Source organism: Macaca nemestrina, chromosome 12 (genome assembly GCF_043159975.1).
Source record: "Macaca nemestrina isolate mMacNem1 chromosome 12, mMacNem.hap1, whole genome shotgun sequence".
NCBI lineage: Eukaryota > Metazoa > Chordata > Mammalia > Primates > Cercopithecidae > Macaca > Macaca nemestrina.
This window is the reverse complement of record NC_092136.1, coordinates 129,270,602-129,292,449: the sequence shown is the minus strand read 5'-3', so window position 1 is coordinate 129,292,449 and position 21,848 is coordinate 129,270,602. Positions and strand designations below refer to the sequence as shown.

The 21,848-nt window shown below is 44.0% G+C and overlaps 1 protein-coding gene across 1 annotated transcript in view; it reads right to left on the bottom strand.

Moving 5' to 3' along the window:
* Positions 1-20,907, bottom strand: part of LOC105476201 (transmembrane protein 45B) — a 44,480-nt gene extending 23,573 nt beyond the window's left edge. The window contains exon 1 of the mRNA XM_011731899.3: positions 20,846-20,907. The gene's annotated coding sequence lies outside the window, so the exon portion shown is untranslated. The remainder of the gene's footprint in view (positions 1-20,845) is intronic.
* Between the last annotated feature and the right edge of the window lie 941 nt (positions 20,908-21,848).

Here is a 21,848-nt window from a genome sequence, read left to right as displayed (position 1 = left end):
TAGGAGACAGAGCAAGACTCCGTCTCAAAAAAAAAAAAAAAAAAAAAAAAAGGAAGAAGAAAGAAACCCTTTACTCTCACCAATCTTCTTCCCCAGCCCTAAAGGAAGGGAGAAGAGCATGCTCTACGAGGGAGTAAGTGGGATTTCAATAACAAAGAAGGAATGCAGCCTGTTCTCTTCTCCCTTCAGGACTAAAAGGCTTTGGGAAGCAGGCCTGGGCAAGAGCAGGATCTCACAGCCTCAGCATTGCTGATACTCGGGGCCACAGGGGTCTTGGTTGTGGGGCTGTCCTGTGCATTGCAGGGTGTCCAGCAGGCAGTCACCAGTCAATTTTATATTTCTACAGGTTTGCCTTTCAATTCACAAATTGAATTATATAATATGTGGCCTTTTGTGACTGGCCTTTTCTGTTGGCACGATGTTTCCCAGGTTCTTCCATGTTGCAGCATGGATCACCGCTGACTCCTTTTGATGGCTGAATGGTATTTCATTGTGTGGGTAGACCACATATACTGGTTGCCAGGGCTGGTAACACAGTACCACAGACTGGGCAGATTAAACAACCATTTAAATCTCAGTTCTGGAGGCTTATCTCCTTGGCTTGGAGATGGCCATCTTCTGTCAGTGTCCTTACATGGTCATCCTCTTTTGTGTGTCTGTGTTCTTATAAGGACGTTACTCATATTGCATTTGGGCCCCACCCTAATGATCTCATTTTAATTTAATTACTTCTTTAAAGATCTTATCTTGAAAGAGTCACATCCTGAGGTACTGGGAGATAAGACTTCAACATTTGAATTTGGAGAGAGCACAGTTCAGTCCATAGCACCCTGCCCTCTGCTCCCTGAAAATCCATGTCCTTCTCATATGCAAAATACACTCCCCCTCATCCCAACAGTGCCAAAAGTCTGAACCAAGACCAGCATCAACTGTAAGTCCAAAATCTCATGTAAGTTTCATCTAAACCAGGTGTGGGTGCGATTTGAGGGATGGTTTATCATGAGGCAAAATTCGTCTCCAGCTGTGAACCTTTACGACCAGACAAGAAAGTATATGCTTCCCAAACAGGACAGGCAGAGCATAGACATTTCTAGTTTAAAAGGGAGACATTGGAAAGAAGAAAGTGGTCATGGATCTCCTGTCCTGGAACCTGGTAGGGCAAATTCCATTCAATTTTTTTTTTTTTTTTTGAGATGGAGTTTCACCCTCATCGCCCAGGCTGGAGTGCAATGGTGCCATCTTGGCTCACTCCAACCTCTGCCTCCTGGGTTCAAGTGATTCTCCTGCCTCAGCCTCCCAAGTAGCTGGAATTATAGGCATGTGCCACCATGCACGGCTAATTTTTGTATTTTTAGTAGAGACAGGATTTCACCATGTTGCCCAGGCTGGTCTCCAACTCCTGATCTCAGGTGGTTCACCTGCCTCAGCCTCCCAAAGTGCTGGGATTACAGGCGTGAGCTGCCGCGCCCAGCCCAATTCCAAGTCTTGAGAATAATCCTCTTTGGCTCAATGTTCTGTTGTCTGGGTCCACAGGGTGGCCCTGCCTTCCAGGGCCATCACCCTGATTCCTCTACCTTAAATGGTGGCCCCACCCGTTGGTCCTTGGCTGGGGCATCCTGGCCTGCTGAAACCAAGGAAATGACACCAGTCCTGACCCTGAATCTGTGTGCCCTGGGCCCAAGGTGGCAGTAGCAGCCTGGCAGATCTTTGAACTGCCTTCAGGGTCATTCTTCCCTTTCCTTTAAGGGTAACTCATGATCACAGTCATATCGCTGTACTGGCTGGTCCTACAGAATTCCAAAAGTCTGACAATCTTCCTTCATTTCTTCCTATTTCTGTCTCATTTGGTCCAAACTGGCAATGTCTGCTGGTATAAATTCTCAAAAACCTTGCTGGCCGCCTATGCAATCCACAGGGGGCAAGGCCACTTGACAAGAGGGCCCTCCACAGATGTTCATGGGCAAACCACATCTCTGTTCCCAACTTGCTGAGTTGGTTGACTGTATCCATGTATCACATTGGCCATCTTTTCAGAGGGGGGTTCAGCCACACCCTTGGACTTTTCTCCAGAAAGGGCGTTCTCATTTTTTGTAGAATGGATAGACTAAGAATTTTCCAAATCTTCAAGTTTTGGTTCCTTTTTTTCTTAAAAATTCCTTTTTTAGTTTATCTCTAATATTTTACTATGAGCAGCAAGAAGAAACCAGGCCACCTTCAGTACTTTGCTTAGGAATCTCCTCAGCCAACTATCCAAGTTCATCATTTATAAGTTCTGCTTTCCATGAAACATGAGAATCCAATTCAACAAATTTCTTTGCCACTTTTTAACAAGGTCCATCTTTCTTCTAGTTTCTAATACCATGTTCCTCATGTCTGTCCAAGATCCCACCAGAAGTACCTTTAACATTCATATTTTAACCAACATGCTGTTACTGATGATATATGTATTCTCTAAGATGATAGATGCTTTCTCTCCCTCCCTTCCTTCCTTCCTTCCTTCCTTCCTTCCTTCCTTCCTTCCTTCCTTCCTTCCTTCCTTCCTTCCTTCCTTCCTTCCTTCCTTCCTTCCCTCCTTCCCTCCCTCCCTCCCTCCCTCCCTCCTTCCCTCCCTCCTTCCTTCCCTCCCTCCCTCCCTCCCTCCCTCCTTCCTTCCTTCCTTTGTCTTTCTTTCTGTCTTTCTTTCTGTCTTTTTTTTTGTGGAGATGGAGTCTCTTTCCGTCACCCAGGCTGGAGTGCAGAGGCATGATCTTGGCTCACTGCAACCTCTGCCTTCCGGGCTCAAGCAATTATCCTGCCTCAGTTCCCCGAGCAGCCAGGACTACAGATGCGCGCCACCACATCTGTATTTTAGTAGAGATGGGGTTTCACCATGTTGGCCAGGCTGGTCTTGAACTCCTGACCTCAGGTGATCCACCTGTCTCGGCCTCCCAATGTGCTGGGATTACAGGCGTGAGCCACGGTGCCTGGCTGATAGATGCTTTCTCTACAGCTCCTTCTTTTCTTTCTCAGTCCTCACTGGAATCACCTTCAATGTCCACATTTCTGTTTTTTTTTTTTTTTTTCTTTTGAGACTGAGTCTTGCTCTGTTGCCCAGGCTGGAGTGCGGTAGCGCAATCCCAGCTCACTGCAACCTCTGCCTCCCAGGTTCAAGCAGTTCTCCTGCCTCAGCCTCCCCTGGGATTACGGGTGCCTGCCACCATGCCCGGCTAATTTTTTTATTTTTAGTAGAGACGGGGTTTCACCATGTTGGCCAGGCTGGTCTCGAACTCCTGACCTCAAGTGATCTGCCCGCCTCAGCCTCCCAAAGTGCTGGGATTACAGGCATGAACCACCGTGCCCGGCTAATGTCCACATTTCTATCAACAATCTCTTTAAGGCAATTTAGGCTTTTTCTAACATGCACCTCCAGACTCTTCCAGCCCTTACTCACTGTTTAGTTCCAAAGCCACGTCTGCTCACCAGCACCCTATTTCTTGGTATCAAAATCTGTACTCGTTGCCAGGTCTGCTGTAACAAAGTCAAGTTTTGGTTCCTCCTTTTCTTAAAAAAAAAGGACTAGGGGACTTAACAGCCATTTGTCTTCTAACAGTTCTGGAAGCTAGAAGTCTGAGACCAATGCATTGGCAGAATGGGTTTCTTCTGAGGCCTCTCTCCTGGGCTTGTAGATGACCACCTTCGCCCTGTGTCTTCAGATGGTCTTTCAGGTGTCTGTGTCTAAAGGTCCTTTTTTTTTTTTTTTTCCAGAGAGGTTCGCTCTTGTTGCCCAGGCTGGAGTGCAGTGGCACAATCTCGGCTTACTGCAACCTCCACCTCCTGGGTTCCAGTGATTTTCCCACCTCAGCCTCCTGAGTAGCTGGGATTACAGGTGTTTGCCACCATGCCCAGCTAATTGTTTGTATTTTTAGTAGAGACGGGGTTTCACCATGTTGGCCAGGCTGGTCTGGAACTCCTGACCTCAGGTGATCCACCTGCCTCAGCCTCCCAAAGTGCTGGGATTATGGGTGTTGGTCATCGCACCCCAGCCCTAAAGTTCCTCTTATAAGGATACCAGTCATATTGGATTACTGTCCTAATGACCTCATTTTAGCTTGATTACTTCTTTAAAGACCCCGGCTCCAAACACAGGCATATTCTGAGGCACTGGATGTGAGGACTTCAACATACACTTGGAGGTTGGGGGGGCCACAATTCTGCCCATAACACCATATGTTATTTATCCATTCATCAATTCACACTTACATTTCCTTTTATTTTTTATTTTTCTGTTAATTTTTGAGACAGAGTCTCCCTCTGTCTCCCAGGCTGGGGTGCAGTGGCGCAACCTCAACTCACCACAGTCTCCACTTCTTGGGTTCAAGCAACTCTTCTGCCTCAGCCTCCCAAGAAGCTGGGACTAAAGGTGCGCCACCACACCCGGGTCATTTTTGTATGTTTAGTAGAGATGGGGTTTCACCATGTTGGCCAGGTTGATCTGGAACTCCTGACCTCAGGTGATCCACCTGCCCCAGCCTCCCAAAGTGCTGGGATTATGGGTGTGAGCCACCACACCCGGCCAATTAATACTTATATTTCCTTTTATAGATTTAATTACTAAATCACTATGAAAAATAACTCTCAGGTGTATAACAAAGAAGCTACAAAGATTTCAACAACCTTACTAAGTTTTTTAACTTTTTATTTCTGTGACAGTTTTTCCTGATGGCTCTGAAAGTCACCCTAAGATGGTTCTCTGTACTTTCTTGCCATTACTCTTAAAAAAAACCCCACTCTTATTGACATGTAATTTACATACCATAAAATTCACCCTTTTAAGGTGTTCAATTTCATATTTTTTGGTTTACTAACAGTTATGCAACCACTATTGCTATCTAGTTTTAGATAAAATTACAACTATTCAATTTTAAAATGCTTTTACCAACCCCCAAAGAATTCCCATACACATTGGTAGTCATTCCCATTTCCCGCCAGTCCCCAAGCCCCTGGCAGTCACTAATATGCTCTCCGTCTCTGTGGATTTGCCTAATTTAGACAGTTTATATAAATTAAATCATACAAGATGCAGCCTCTTTCCCTCAGCATAATGTTTTCAAGATTCATCCATGATATAGCATGTATCAGCACTTCATTTGTTTATTTATTTATTTGAGACAGAGTCTTGCTCTGTTGCCCAGGCTGGGCTGGAGTGCAGTGGCGTGATCTCTGCTCACTGCAAGCTCCGCCTCCCAGGTTCAGGCCATTCTCCTGCCTCAGCCTCCCGAGTAGCTGGGACTACAGGTGCCTGCCACCACGCCTGGCTAATTTTTTGTATTTTTAGTAGAGATGGGGTTTCAGTGTTAGCCAGGATGGTCTTGATCTCCTGACCTCATGATCTGCCCGCCTCGGCCTCCCAAAGTGCTAGGTGTGAGCCACCGCGCCTGGCTCCTTTTTTTCTTTTTCTTTTTTTTGAGACGGAATCTCGCTCTGTCGCCCAGGCTGGAGTGCAATGGCATGGTCTTGGCTCACTGCAACCTCCACCTCCTGGGTTCAAACGATTCTCCTACCTCAGCCTCTGGAGTAGCTGGGATTACAGGTGCCCACCACTATGCCTTGCTAATTTTTGTATTTTTAGTAGAGATGGGGTTTCACCATATCAGCCAGGCTGATCTCGAACTGGTGACCTCATGATCTGCCAGCCTCAGCCTCCCAAAGTGCTGGGATTACAGGCATGAGCCACCACGCCTGGCCACTTCATTCCTTTTTATGGCCAAATAATATTCCATTGTATGGATGTGTCACATTTTATTTATTCACTTGTTAGTAGATGGATGTTTGAATTGTTATGAATAATGATGCTGTGAACAATCGCATGTTTCTGTGTGTATAGATGTTTTCATTTCTCTTGGATATGCACTAGTCTCCCCTTATCCATGGATCTGCTTTCTGCAGTCTCGGTTACCTGCAGTCAATTATGGTCCAAAACCATTAAATCGAAACTTCAAGAAACAAATAATTTAGAAATTTTAAATTGCAGACCATTCTGAGTAGCATAAGGAAATTTCATGCCTTCCCACCCTGGATATGAATCGTCGCTTTCTCCAGCATAACCACACTGTACACACAGTCTGCCCATTAGTCACTTAGTAAGCTGTCTGGATTATCAGGTTGACTGTCATGATATCGTAATGCTTGTGTTCACGTAACCTTATTTTACCTAATGGCTCCAAAATGAAAAAGGAGTGATGCTGGCAGTTCGAATATGCCAAAGAGAAGTTGTCAAGTGTTTTGTTTAAGTGGAAACATGAAAGTTCTTAATAAGGAAAGAAAAAAATAGTATGCTGAGGTTGCTAAGATCTACAGTAAAAATAAATCTTCATCCATGAAATTGTAAGCAGTATATTGTAATTGTTCTAGTACACATATAGTTCTAATATAGTCCTACTATTATTGTTAATCTCTTACTATACCTAATTTATATAAGCTTTATCATAAGTATATACATCTAGGAAAACAAAATAGTGTATAAAAAGTTTGGAACTAACTATCCATGGTTTTAGCATCCACTGGGGGTCTTGGAACATATCCCCTGCAGATAAAGGGTGATGACTGTATACCTAGGAGTGGAATACTTGGTCAGATGGTAACTCTATGTTTAACATTTTGAGAAACTGTCAGACATTTCAAAAGTGACTAGACCCTTGCACAATCTCACCAGCAATTTCTTCACATCTTTGCCAACACTTGTTATGTCTTTTTTCATTTAGCCATTCTAGTGGGTATGAAGTGGTATTTTGTTGTTTTGTTTCCTTAATGATTAGTGATGTTGAGCATCTTTTCATGTGCTTATTGGGCATTTGTAAATCTATGGAGAAATGCCTACTCAAATACATTGCGCATTTTAATTGGATTATTTGTCTATTGTTGAGTTGTAATAGTTCTTTATTCTAGATACAGGTTTCTTATCAGATATATTATTTGCAAATATTTTCTCCCATTTTGTGAGTTGTCTTTTCTTGATGCTGTCCTTGAAGCATAGAAGCTTGTAATTTTGATGAAGTCCAATTTATCTTTTTTTTTCTTTTGTTTGTGCTTTTGATGTCATATCCAAGAAACCACTACTTAACCAAAGGTCAGAAAACTCACTTCTACGTTTTCTTCTAAGAATTGTATAGTTGTAGCTCTGTATTTATGTGTCTGATCTATTTATTTATTTTTTGAGACTGAATTTTGCTCTTGTCTCCCAGGCTGGAGTGCAATGGCGCGATTTCAGTTCACTGCAACCTTCGCCTCCCAGGTTCAAGTGATTCTCCTGCCTCAGCCTCCTGAGTAGCTGGGATTACAGTCATATGCCACCACACCTGGCTAATTTTGTATTCTTAATAGAGACAGGGTTTCACCATGTTGGTCAGGCTGGTCTAGAACTGCTGACCTCAGATGATCCAGCCTTGGCCTCCCAAAGTGCTGGGATTACAGGTGTGAATCACTGCACCTGACTTCTGATCTATTTTGACTTAATTTTTGTATATGGTGTGAGGTAGGGATCCAACTTTATTCTTTCACATGTGAATATCCAAGTGTCCCAGCCATTTGTTAGTAAGACTATTCTTTTCCCCTATTGAATTGTCTTGGCATTTTGTCTATCCTTCTACTCTTAAAAGTAAATTTCATCAACTCTTTACAGAAGGACCTTGCCTATAACCAGCTCAAACTGTGAATCAGAAAACTGATTAATTGAACTATTATGATTAATATAAAAATACTTTACTAGAGTATACAGAGAACAGTCATAACAATGAAAACAAAGGGAGGATTGCTATTCAGCCTGGAGGAGATAGGAGAAAGATTATAGAGGGTAGTGTCATGAAAGCTTCCTGGAAAAACACACAGGCATTAGTCAGGTAGTGTGGGTGGAGTTCTAGTCAGAGCAAATAACACATGCAGGGGCTGAGAGGCAGTTGCAGCCAATCGTCTATATGGTGGGAGTGAACTAGATAATGTCACTTACTCTCTTTACCCTGTATCATTTCCACCTTCTTTAACAAGCAAAACCACATGTAATTATCTTGCATGGATAGAATGCATTAAATCTTAAAATTTTGTTAGATTGGGACTGACCAAAAGAATATACTTAAAAGTAAAATCAAGCAGACATTATGGTCCTATGTTCCCAAGAGTCTCAGGGAAAGGATAGAAACTGACTCACACATGGGCCTGAGGGAGGCTGAGTTAGAAAAGACTTAAGTCACCTGTTATCTTAGTTTCAGTACATTCTATTTCTTACATCTTCCTAAAGGAAACTGAATTCCTAAATTTTCCTTTAAGGAGGAATATAGTCACATAATAGAATATGAACTATGTAGTGTCAGACCTAAGTTCAATCCTGGTTTTGCCACTTTTACTGGTAAGACCTTGGACAAGTTCCCTAATGTCTCTGAGTCTCAGTACTCCTCCTTCTAAAACAGGGACATTAATACCACCTTGGAGGGATCCTGTGAGGCTTACCAGAAAATGTCTAGCAGCTGACTAGAATACATGTTTAATAAGTGCTAGCTTCCTCTCTAGTCTGGTGCTTGTACACTATCCCGCAATAATGGGGGAGGGACTTGGGCTTCTCTCCTAGGAGAATGTACTTTTGACCTAAAGTTGCTGTTCTTTGCTTTTGAGTAGCTGACCCTAAATGGCAAAAGTACTGTCTAACATCACATAATCCTAGAGAGGGTAGTGGCTGAGCATAACTTTTTAATGGGAATGAGACGTGTGTTTGGTCAGTAAGGAAGTAGGTTATAGGGTGATCATAGAATATTATTTTCATCGTTTTTATACATTCTGAATCTGTCTTTGCCGGCAGGAACTCTCAGGTGGCTTCTGGTCTGGGTTTGCTTTGGAATACAGCCAAACCTACCTGACTCAGCTTTTTGTAACTCTGCAAATAACAAGGTTAATACCTCTTAGCATTCTATGAGCTGCTTAGTAACAGAATGCAGGGGAAGCAGAGGGTTCCGTGTTGAAAGTCCTCCATTGCTCACAGGTGGACGTGACTGTGGCTGTAGTCCTGAACTTCAGTTAAGTCACGTCCCTGCTCTGCAGTGGCCTCAGGGGTCTGAGGAAGTCCACAGTCTATCCCCCTCTTTAGAATTTGACAGCTACTGCCATCATTGTTATATGCTGTATGGGACGTTCTTTGGAACAGCACGGTCAGAAGGAGTAAGACCAGAAAGAGTCTGAAGCTTGTTCTGGCACGATTTCACCACGATATGGAATACAATTACTACGAAAAAGAACTCTGTTATCTCCCAGCTCGTTTTGGTTCCTGAGCAGAAGATAGTCTCAGCCCTGCTGTCTCTCTCTTTCTAAAATTTTCCATATGAGCCAATTAAATATAGGCTTCTTCTGGGTGCTAAGGAAATAATATAATGGCTAATGATAAAATGAGTAGTTTTATCTGCAAGGAGTTTATAAGCTAGTAGACAGCTGTATACGGTCAGGTGCCGCATAATGACATTTTGGTCAATGACAGATAGCATGTATGATGGTGGCCCCATAAGATTATAATACCTTTTTTTTTTTTTTTTTTTTGAGACAAGGTCTCACTCTGTAGCCCAGGTTGGGGTGCAGTGTCACGATCTCAACTCACTGCAGCCTCCGCCCCAGGGTTCAAGTGATCCTCCTACCTCAGCTTCCTGAATAGCTGGGAGCAGCACCACCACGCTCAGCTAATTATTTTTATTTTATTTTATTTTTGAGGTGGAGTTTCGCTCTTGTTGCCCAGGCTAGAGTGCAATGGCACGATCTTGGCTCATGGCAACCTCCGCCTCCTGGGTTCAAGCTATTCTCCTGTCTCAGCCTCCCGAGTAGCTGGGATTACAGGCTTGCACCATCACGCCTGGCTAACTTTGTATTTTTAGTAGAGGCGGGATTTCTCCATGTTGGTCAGGATGGTCTCGAACTTCCCAACCTCAGGTGATCTGCCTGCCTCCACCTCCCAAACTGCTGGGATTACAGGTGTGAGCCACTGAGCCTGGCCATAATACCGTATTTTGAATGCATGTTTTCCATGTTTAGATACACACATACTTACCACTGTGCTGTAACTGCCTACAGTGTGTGGTACAGTAACGTGCTGTACAGGTTTGAAGTCAATTCTTGGAAAAAGTGCTCACGCCTACAGGCTCCCTTCAGCATCTGCTAACAGGGCGTATGCTCAGTACTGACATTATACACCGCATAGCCTAGATGTGTAGTAGGCTGTGCCATCTGGGTTTGTGTAAGTACACTCTAGGATGTCCGCACAACAAAATCGCCTAACGACACATTTCTCAGAACATGTCCCTGTCGTTAAGAGCTACATGACAATACTTGTGAAAGACTAATTGTCCTGGGACGTACTGGTAGCAGTCCTAGCATATAGCAGCACACAAAGTGGGTAACTCTCACCTGAGAAACCGGGCGGGCCTCACAGAGGAGGTGACATTTGATCTGGGCCTTTCTTCAAACTGTCATGAAAATTAGGCAGTTTTGCTGGATCCTGAATTCAAGATTGAAAAACAAATTGGACTAAATTCTATTTTCTCACTATCTAACAAGAACACTGGCCACTGAGTCAGAATACCTGGGTCCTAGCCTGAATGCTGCTAGGAATTCACTCTGTGACCTTGAACGAGAGACACAAAGCCTCTGAGGGTCCTAATTTCTTTATTTGTTAAATAGGGAGTTTGGAAGAGGGACTCTCCATGGCTCTTCGGAATTCTGAAATCCCTTCACATCTTTGCTCCTTATTATTATATCACAAAAACGAAATGTAGAAGTTGGAGCAAGTTTTAGTCATGGAGAAGAGAGGATGAAACTAAGGCTATGGATATTACCTACAAAGAAGCAGTTACCAGTTGTCACCTCAGCATACATTAGAGTGAAAGGACATCTCTGGACTTCAAAGGTGGGCTTAGTTTTGAAACAACCAAAAAAACAAAACAAAAAAACCCCTTACATATATTTCAGTAATTAACACTATTCTTAACTCAGCCATGTGAAAGAATACACTTAGCTCATAATTTTCTTTCTGGGTGCTAAAGGAAAATAATGATGGAAAGATCTCTCCAAAGTCATGGAGTCACATTTCCGAGATGCCAGGCCACTAAGGAACATTTCTTCAAGGCTTGAGCTCTCCGCCTTCTCCACCTCTTAGAAAAAGTGCTCAAGTTTACAGACAGTCTCCTTTCTTCCTTCCCTCAGCGTCCACTGCTAGTGAGCTGCTTCAGCACTGACATTAGTGAATAGGCAGAGGCTGGGATCTTCCACTTTACTCAACAGTCCTCCTTGCATAAGCCCTTACTTCCATTTCCTCTTCCCCTTGCAAGAACTCTCACACACACCCATGGATTAATCACCACTTGCACACTGGTGACTCCCACAACTTCATCTCCAGCTCTGACCTTGTCTCTAAGTCTCAGACTCCCAGATCCAACAACCTGCTGAATAGACAGACATGCACATAAACATATAGATGTTTCTTAGACACCTCAAATCAGTATGTCCAACACTGAATTCACCATCTTCTTTCCCCACCGAATCGGCTTCTCTTCTCATATCCCAAACTTGGGCAATGGCTTAAGGTCCAGTCACCCAGAAAGCCAGAATCCTGGCAGTCATTCCGGACTCTCTTCTCCCCTCACCGTTGCCACCAAAATTCTGCTAAATTCACTTCCCCAAGTATCTTGGTATTTTCTCTTTCCCTTCTGTGCCTGCAGCAACGATCTCATTTGGGCTCTCATTGTCTTTTTCCTAAATGACTGCGAGGCCTCTAGTCCTGCTGTCCATGAATCCTTCCACCCCGCAGCCAGTCATCCACCTTCCGTGTACATGTGACTACACTACTAGAGAATGGATAATGTTCCATTGGCTAACCAGCAGCCTGTGGAGGGGTCTGCGTCCCCTTGCATTAGGTATACCTGGATGTGGCTCCTCTCCAGCATCACCTTCCAATTCTCCCTGCCGTGAACCTGACAGTGTCCCCTGTGCTCAAGTTGTCTCTCTACATTGCACATCCTTTTCATTCCTCTTACTTGGTGTCTGTATTTAGGCCTTACCTCCTCCAGGAAGCCTCTGCGAATCTCCAGGCTGGGCTAAGTGCCCCACCTCTGTGTTTTCAAAGGACCTTATACATACCATGATTTTTATCACTTATCATGTTATATTAAAATTATATAGTGACATATGTTTTGCCCATTAGTCTACAGAATCTTCAAGAGCAGAGACCTTATTATCTCCATCATAAACTAGCACAAGCTTGATATTATATAATAATAGTTCTTGAACTGAACTGATGCAGCTTAGCCTTCATGTTGAATCAAGAGAACACTGTCTCCTAAATCTAGCCATTGGTAAAGTTGTTGGTACCATCACTATTTTCATACAATTCTTAGCGCTAGGTAAGTCCTTTGGTTTCTACTGCTGTGTCTCACAGACTGGCATATATGTGAATCCTCTCCCCCCAGATGATATCTGAAATCACAAGATGAACATAATACTTGAGTATCAATTTCATCTAAAGATTCTGGAAAAATGATTTTCATTTTCAAACAGATACAGACATATTTTGGGGTAGCATACATTTTTTAGTATTAAGAGAGACTGCACTTGGCCGGGCGCGGTGGCTCAAGCCTGTAATCCCAGCACTTTGGGAGGCCGAGACGGGCGGATCACGAGGTCAGGAGATCGAGACCATCCTGGGTAACACAGTGAAACCCCGTCTCTACTAAAAATACAAAAACTTAGCCGGGCGAGGTGGCAGGCGCCTGTAGTCCCAGCTACTCGGGAGGCTGAGGCAGGAGAATGGCGTGAACCTGGGAGGCGGAGCTTGCAGTGAGCTGAGATCCGGCCACTGCACTCCAGCCTGGGTGACAGAGCGAGACTCCGTCTCAAAAAAAAAAAAAAAAAAAAAAAAAAAAAAAAAAAAAAAAAAAAGAGAGACTGCACTTATGCCAGGCTGTTCTCAACCAAGTCTCCAGGTCCTTGGGAGTTTAGATTCTATTGTTAGTGCTGATGATTGAGAAACACTAATCTACAGACCACTGTTTTGCACTGTAGTTTAGTTACTGTTCTAGAACCTCCCAGAGAGAAATAAACAGCCCCAGTGAGACCAAAGCAGGAGCTATCTCAGTAATGGCCAGAAGAGAGAGACTTTCATCGTGGGTCTGAGTTAGGTTTGAAAGATGTCTGTCTGATTGACAGGTAGGTATTCTGAAACCGGTGCAAAAATGTGCTTTGTATAATGTATAAAATATGCCAGATGGTAGATCGATGTAGGGGAGGAGGCAGAAAAATGACCATTAGAACAGATCAAAGAGAAGCTCTGGATCAAAGTGGAGGCCGATCAAAGACACTGGAAGGAAGGGAAGGGCACTACAGTCAAGGGATGGAACATGAGGAAAAAATAATCCAAACTGAACTGTGGCTCAGGAGGGACTCAATGCAGGGTGGTTGGTGATAACCTGAGAAATAATTAGATATTTAATAAGGTGATATGGGGAGTTTTCAATCCTGGAAATTCTGCTTAGAGTCCTAGTAATTAGAGATCTTCTAAGTTTGTTTTCTTATAGCTATTCCATACCATCAGATTTGAGAATGAGGTAGCATCATCCAAGAGGTGGTGACATAAAAAGATGTAAGAGAAACAGAGGAAGTAGCAAGGGGACAGGTAGGAAGGGCTAGTTTAAAACAGATAATAGGGTCAATTTAAGTCAACTAACATTTATCAAGTGCCTGTTACGCATAAGGCACTGTTCTGGGCGATGGAGTTGCAGAGGTGACCAGCCTGGGCCCCTGCTGTCAGGAAGTTTGCAGTCTTTTTTGAAGGCCTCTAAGAAGGAAAAGCTAACAGCAAAAACTCCAGGGTCTAATGGGCAGGCTTTCCAAGAGAGAGGCCTTAGGAAGCTAAAGCAGGAACTATTCCTATCATACATAGTATCTGTTCCCTTCACCTGATCTAAACCTTTCCCAGAAAAAAAATAAATAAATAAAGATGAATCTGCTCCAAGTTTTGATGATCACTGTTGGGCTGCACAAGGCGAAAACTACATGGATTTGGAGGGTCATCTTCAAGGGCAGAAATTCTGTCCCAAATTCTAGAGGTATTAGAAAAGTGTTTTCCCAATGTAATCCATCAAAGAAAAACACTGTGCCAATTATACTTTTCCATCTTAGCTAAGCCCTCCACCTACACAACTTGTAAAGAAAAACACTGGCAAGACAGGGAGCATCTCCAGAGGCCCTAATTTATACTGGATTAGTGACTGTTTCCTTGTAGGTGGGTAATGAATATTTTGCAAATAGTTATCAAAAAGTAATTAGTTGTACATGTATTCAAAGAGTTTTCATTCCCTAATATCTCGGAGTTTTTTATTTTTATGTTTCAATAGAAAAGAAAACATGGAGAACATCAGGAACTTCAAAGTGGAGGCAGAGTCAAGGACACATTTCCCATTTTGAATCCTAGACTTCCACGCATCCACCTTACAACAAGAACCTCTGCTATTAAGCAGATGACATAATAAATACATCTAAGTTTTTATTTGACTTTTCTCAAACAGGAATAAATGCCTAGAAATGAGATCTTTCTACAGAGAAACCCATTATATGTACTAGAAAGCACTAGAGACAGACAATGATAAGCCATCAAAAAGGCCTTCTCTGTCTAACCACCCTACAATGAAGCCCGCCAAACTACAAGCCACGCTCACAGACGCCGCGCACCATCCCTAAACACATACACGCGAATAAAGCTTCCAATGTGAGAGGCAGGCCAAAAGCTACATTAAAAGTCACTTTGAAAATAGACACAGACATTGTAGGTAGCTGAAGAAAACTTTTAAAATGTAGAAAAAGTACTGAATGAATATTCTCAGAGAAATAATAGAAGATACTGCATTCATGAAATGAGAACAGGAACTGTAAAAACCATTTAGAAGACCACACCGCTTGCCAATAAAAGCTTCTGAGAATTAAAAATACAATGGTAGAATGTAAACATTTAATAGCAGTGTTGGAAGATTTATTAGAACTAAAAAACATGGGATTTTTTTTTTTAAATAAAAAAGGTGAAATTACAGGACAGATCCAAGAGATCCCATTTTCAGATTCAGTCTAAGTAATTTAAGCTTCAGAAAGAAAGAACGAGAAAATTATATAACAGAAGAAAACTACTCAGAACTGAAGAATGTAATTTTTGGATTGAAAAGGCCTATAAAATACCTAAGACAGTGACCAATACCTCCCTGTTTCCCCTCCGCCAAAAACCCCACCCCAACATTAAAGAACAACATCATGAAATATCAGAATATAAGCAATAAAGAAAACCCTACAAATGCCCAGATATTAAAACGAAATACAAGGGATCAGGAATTAGAATGGCATCAGTTTCTCAACAGCACCATAAGAAAGTAGAGTGATGTTTTCAAAATTGGGACAGGAAATGATTTCTAATTAATGTCCCATACGCAGCCAAACCAGCAATCAAGTGTGAAGGAAGAAAAGTGACATCTTCAATGGGCACAAGCTCAAAAAGCAACTGCATCTTATGGGGCCTGAATCTTAGACACTTTTGGGAGCCTTCTTCAAGAAAAAGGCGTAAAATTACAAAAACTGTACATAATTGGGTATGAAAGTACATATGTATTCCACAAGAGATGGCCTAGATAGAAAAAAAAAAGTGCATATGTATTTAGAATGAGAAAATAAATCACGACAGACAGGGACCGTGGAGGTTCTAGACTCTTGCTTTTCAGATGTGCTTAAAAAATTTACCCCAAATGCTTCTTGATGGCGGCCTGCTTTTTCTTCCCCACTCAACAGCTCCATGCAATTAGCAGCACTCAGAGGGCCCCCATGAGTTTCCTTGGCTCCAGAAAATGTCTCCTTGGTGATGACTTCTCAAACAACTAAACAACTAAAGAAAACGGAGCAATTCCTACACCCCGTTCCAGGGGGAGGGGGAAAAGACTGGTCAAGAAGGGAAATGTAAAGATCATGGTGTATCACATGCCTTAGTTGGGAATAATATATACATGGTCATGATAATGTAAACGCCAAACATTGACATATCAGAAATTTAGGATATAACCATATTGGGAACTTAAAAGAAAGGGATGTAAAGGTGAGAGGGAGGGTGGGGGTGTAAAGGAGCTAAACCCTCATCCTTCCAGGCAGGATGTCAATCGATGTCATCCAGAACTGGAAAAGAGAAGAAGAAATGGCCAGTATTTGCATACTATTTAGGATATGTTAATATCAGAAAAACACAACCCAAAGCATTGAAGTAATTGCCTCTAGGGTTATGTATTCAGTATAAACTCAGTAAAAACCTTCTACAACGAATGACTTCTAAGATTCTACATTGATTTATGTTGACCAAAGTAGAAAATTAAAAAATAAAGTAATACTCCTCAAGAGGAGTGAGGCAAAAAGCTAACAGAAATAAAATGAAGGCGCTTCTGCTAAACTACCCGACATTCGGTGTTTCTCAAAATGTATTCCCGCAACCACCTGCCCTCAGATGACCTGACGTGCCAGTCCGTAATGGAGATGTATAGACCCAGCCCAGACCTACATAATTAGCAGTTCTCAGAGTGGTCCTTGCACTCTACCATTTAAAAAAGTTCCCCTAGACCCACTGTAAAACAAACTGTAGTAAAACAAACAAAAAACCAAAACAAATAATCTATTTAGAGACGGGATCTATGACTCATCAAACACACTATGGCAGACACTGCTGGCTGCCTACCCAATGTTCATTCTCTCCCCTGCCTTATTAACAAAATTCCTATTTTGTTATTATTATTATTTTTTGAGACGGAGTTTTGCTCTTGTTGCCCAGGCTGGAGTGCAAGTGGCATGATCTCGGCTCACTGCAACCTCTGCCTCCTGGGTTCAAGCGATTCTCCTGCCTCAGCCTCCTGAGTAGCTGGGACTATAGGCGCCTGCCAGCACGCCCGGCTGATTTTTTGTATTTTTAGTAGAGATGGGGTTTCACCAGGTTGGCCAGGCTGGTCTTGAACTCCTGACCTCAGGTGATCTACCTGCCTTGACCTCCCAAAGTGCTGGATTTACAGGTGTGAGCCACTGTGCCCGGCCCAAAATTCTTATTTTGATGTATTGGCAACGTGTCCATCTAAAACACTAGATTCTCTCAATTTCCCTTACTGTTAACAGTGTGTATGTGACATGGTTCTAACCAATGACATGTAAGAAGTCTTTTGGGGTGGGCTACCAGAAAAGCTGTTATTATTATTATTTATTATAAAGAAGGACAGGCCAGGTGCGGTGGCTCACACCTGTAATCCCAGCACTTTGGCAGGCTGAGGGGGCAGATCACGAGGTCAAGAGTTCAAGACCAGCCTGATCAACATGGTGAAACCCCATCTCTACTAAAAATACAAAACTTAGCGGGGCATGGTGGCACACGTCTGTAATCCCAGCTACTCAGAGGTTGAGGCAGAAGAATCACTTGAACCTGGGAAGCGGAGGTTTTAGTGAGCCGAGATCGTGCCATTGAGTGAGACTCCGTCTTGAAAGAAAGAAAGAGACAGAGACAGAGAGAGAGAGAGAGAGAAAGAAAAGAAAAGAAAACAGAAAAGACAAGACAAGACAAGACTCTACTGGCACATGCCTCTGCCCGTCTTTGTGCTGCAACTTGGGGAAGTGGGGATGAAAGCACCATGCTAAGGAGGGTGGTGCGGGAAGACAGAAGGAACCTGTCTCAGATGACGTTCACATCGGAACCCCTTTCCCAGCCCCAGCCTTCTCACCTCCAGACTTCTCGTTCTCTGAGAAAAACAAACTCCTTACTTGTTTAAGCTGCTGTAGCAGGGTTTTCTGTTCTTGTAGCTGAATGAACTTCTAATGACATCTCACATTTTTTCAGATGTTTATCTGACATATTTATCTGACCACGTTTTATGTATGCCTGCTAAGGGCACTGTGCTAGGAATAAGACAAGTAAAGCTCTGTGTCTTTAGCCACTATAATAACGGCTACAGTTAGAAGGTCCATAGGCATTTGAGGGAGGTTATGTTTGCTGTCACAGACCTCAAACCAAAAAAGTACATCGAAGTCAGTCACTGGATTTATACATTTGGCAAATTCTCAAGGGACCACATGACAGAAGGAGCAATAATCTGAACATTGTTTGTAGCTCCAATTCTTCAATGAAGTAGATTTGGGGAAGCAGCATGAGGTACTTGCTTTATTTTTCTTAAATCCAATTTTCTTCTTGAAAAACCACAAGATTGGACTTGACAATCTTTAAGATTATACCCAGCTCTAAGATATTTTTGTAATTATATGGAACAAAGCTGGGCATGAGATATACCAAACAAGAGAGTTTCTAAGTTTAGATTCTAACAATTCAAGTCAGAAAACATATTAAGTGTTCAAGAAAAACAAATCACAATCTTCCATCACAAAATTCAACAAGAACAACGAAAACCACTCCAGAGGCAGCTGTGGCATTCTGGAAGGAATGCTGGTTTCAGTTCTGGCTCTGCCATTGAATTACTGACGAACCCTGGACCACAGACACAATATCTCTGTTTCCATCTCCTTGTTTTTGAAATGCGGATTCTTATCTTCCCTGAACAGTGCTGTTTACAAACATCACCTTGTGCTCTGTAAAGCCTCATTATGATTTCAACAACCAGCAAGATAATGGCTTAGGATATCTAAGTCCTGGCAAGGAGAACGCGGGTGTGTACCTTGCTATATTCAGTTGAACTCTGCATCACATACAGGAGGCTGATACCCCTTTTGACTTTCCTTTTTCCTCCAATGGTGTAGCTTGTGGCCATTTAATTTTTACACAAGAGAATAGAAAAGAGAGACAAAATTCGCTAAAATTCGAATAGTCTCTTTGTGTTTCTTTCTAGCCTCAGTGAAGGTTTCGAGGAGAGGGCTGGCTGGTTAAAAGGGTAGAAGCTTAAGAGTTCAAAGAAAGTGTGAGGAGGACAGCACTCACCTGTGGCCTCTAATTGTTCATATTCAGTGTGGTCTCATACTGGGAATAATCTAGTGTTTGTCTTATGACCTGTCTATAGAAACAAATATGGAATGTGTCTATAATATATAATAGCCATTAGTTGATGACACACTAGTGACTTCAATTCTATTACAATAAAAAGTTTTGTAATAGCAAGGACTTTGACTAGGGGAGTGACTCTATGTGTGGTGAAACTGTCCTCACCCATTTTACATTTGAGGAAAAGAGATAATCTTTTGATTACACCCAACACAGGTAACATCTGTACTTTGAACAGTTAAGTATGGCAGCTGATGTTTAACTGAAGGTAAGGGGGAGATGAGAAACAGGAATAACTGGTGCCAAATGTGAGATTCAATAGCTTTGCCTCGGCCATCACAACCAACACCGACCAGAAGGGTGTGGGAGGAACTCATGGAATAAATGGGAACAGGTGTGGCCTGAGGATAAGTAAGTTGGGACACTGTTTCCATCTTCATGAAGATGTGAGAGGAAATCAAAGCTCTCTAAAAAGAAGGAAATGGAATGCTTGGCTCCTGTAATATCATAACAAATAATGCACAGCCAGAGGTCATGCCTCACCTTCTGCTTATCTCAGGCACCTCCGCTTGTAAAATCAGTGGGCCATATGCAATAAAACCTTCGTATCAGTTCTATATCTTTTCCCAGAAACCCCAGGAACAGAGGGAGCCAATATCCTTATTAAATCAAGAAGCTCACAGTCACGAAGAGCTAAGTGTGACGCTACTGGGCCCCTACCTAACCATGTGTCCCGATTCTTTCCGTAATTTCCCACTGCACAACATCCAGGTTACACTGAAGATATTACACATCCGGTTAAAAACAGTACACGTTTCTCATGAAAAATAAGCCATCCTTCCTATTACAATGAGTGTAAAATTGCAGGTAAAATGCTGTAGGCAGGTCTGTTCGGAAGGCTATGCGACCCTAGGAGACAAAAAGGCGCGGGAGGAGAAAGCGGCAGAGAACGTGAAAGAAGTGGCCATTTCTGCAACTTTTAGGAGAGCTACCTGCCCTCAAATTTTGAAAGGGTTTCTATTTCTTAAAGTGCTAGGTTTCCCTGGCTGAAACTCACATCTCTTCCCTCTAGGACTGGATCAAAGTTTCAGAGGTTGTTTCTCTGGCCCTAGACAGAGCCACCCCCGCAAATTTCTCCCCCACTGCACCTGACATCCGCTTCTATCCATGGTTCCATTAGCGGAAGCTAAGCGCTGGCTCGAGGGACTTTATCCACCGCCGCGTTATTAGATTCCAGGCTTCCTGGCCTCAGGAAAGGATCTGGCTCGTGTATTTGTGTATCGCAGCTAACAAGGAAAGGCAGTTGGGGTACCAGTGCCCAGAGCTATGTGAGCTGTGACTGGACACAGCCCAGGGGCCAGATGGCATCCCCAGGGGCGCGCGTCCCCGGACTCACGGGGCAGACGGAGGTCGGGGGCTTCACACCTTCCCCTCACCCGGCAACGCGGCAGACCTGACTCGCGGGGGACCGAGGAATATTCATTCCAGGGCCGCGGCCAGCCGGACAGAGGCACTTGGGGGCGGTGGGAGTAGTGTGCGCACCAGTTCTGAAGCCCGGAGGGGGCCCCAGGTGGGCTTCCGCGACACCAGGGCCCTCCATCCCCTCCCGTCCTCCCCTAGCGGAGCCTCCAACCCTGTCCCAGAACCCCTCCCAGTCCGTAGCCCCTCCCTGTCCGCGTCCCCTTCCCCGCAGGTCCCCTGCGAGTCGGAACCCCCTCTCCATCACAGCCCCGCTCCTTGGCGGGGCCCTCTCTCCCTTCGAGCCCTCCTCCAGGTTCCAGCCCCCTGCGGGTACGGACGTCTGACCTGTGCCCAGCGCCTCGCAGCCGTCTGCAGCCCGCGCCGCACGCCAAGTGCGTCCGCCCAGAAGCAGGTGCAGCTCCAGGCCCGCCCCGCCCCGCTGCGCCCCGCCCCGCTCCACTCCTCCAGGCCTGGCAGCAGCCAGCCGCTTTCCACCCTTGACCGCCCTTCCCGGTCCCGGCCAGCGTGCGGGGCCTCTGTCGTCAGGTCCGCACTTCCTCCAGGCCCTTGACTTTCCCCTGGAGATGTCTCTGGCCCCAGGAACTCCCTAAGCTGTGTGCTTCAGGAGGGGCTGGTTCCTGAGTCACCCAGGAGGACTGCAACCAACCGTGACCTCCTGGGATGCAAAGAGATCGCAGGGCCTGGGAGGCAGCGAGGATCCCGAGCAGAGGCTGTGGCTCTGAAGAGTGTTTGTTACCAAGCCAGGCAACTACTACGAACACACCCAGAGAAACAGCCACAGATCACCGTCCAGCAAAGGAAGAAGGCGCCAACCGTCCATCAGGGTCCACAACCCAGTTTTCCTAGTTTAAGTTTGGTGGCTAACTTTGAGTGTCACTTCATTCATTCATTCATTCATTCTTTCATTCGTTCAGCGAATCTGCCATGTTCCCATCTGATAGCAGATCTGACAGGTGGGCACAGTTCTAGGTGCCGATTAAGAAGGAGACAAAGTTCCTGTCCTGGAGAACGGGGCTTCCTGCTGAGGAGGCATGACTTTCTTTGTGGTATTGTGCTGTCGCAGCAGCATCCTCTTGTATAAGCTACTGAGAGGTGAAGCTGGCTGGGCTTCTGGGTAGGATGGGGACTTGGAGAACTTTTCTGTTTAGCTAAAGGATTGTAAACACACCAATCAGCACTCTGTGTCTAGCTAAAGGTTTGTAAACACACCAGTCAGCACTCTGTAAAAATGCACTAATCACTGCTCTGTGTCTAGCTAATCCAGTGGGACCTGGAGAACTTTTCTGTCTAGCTAAAGGATTGTAAATGCACCAATGAGCGCTCTGTG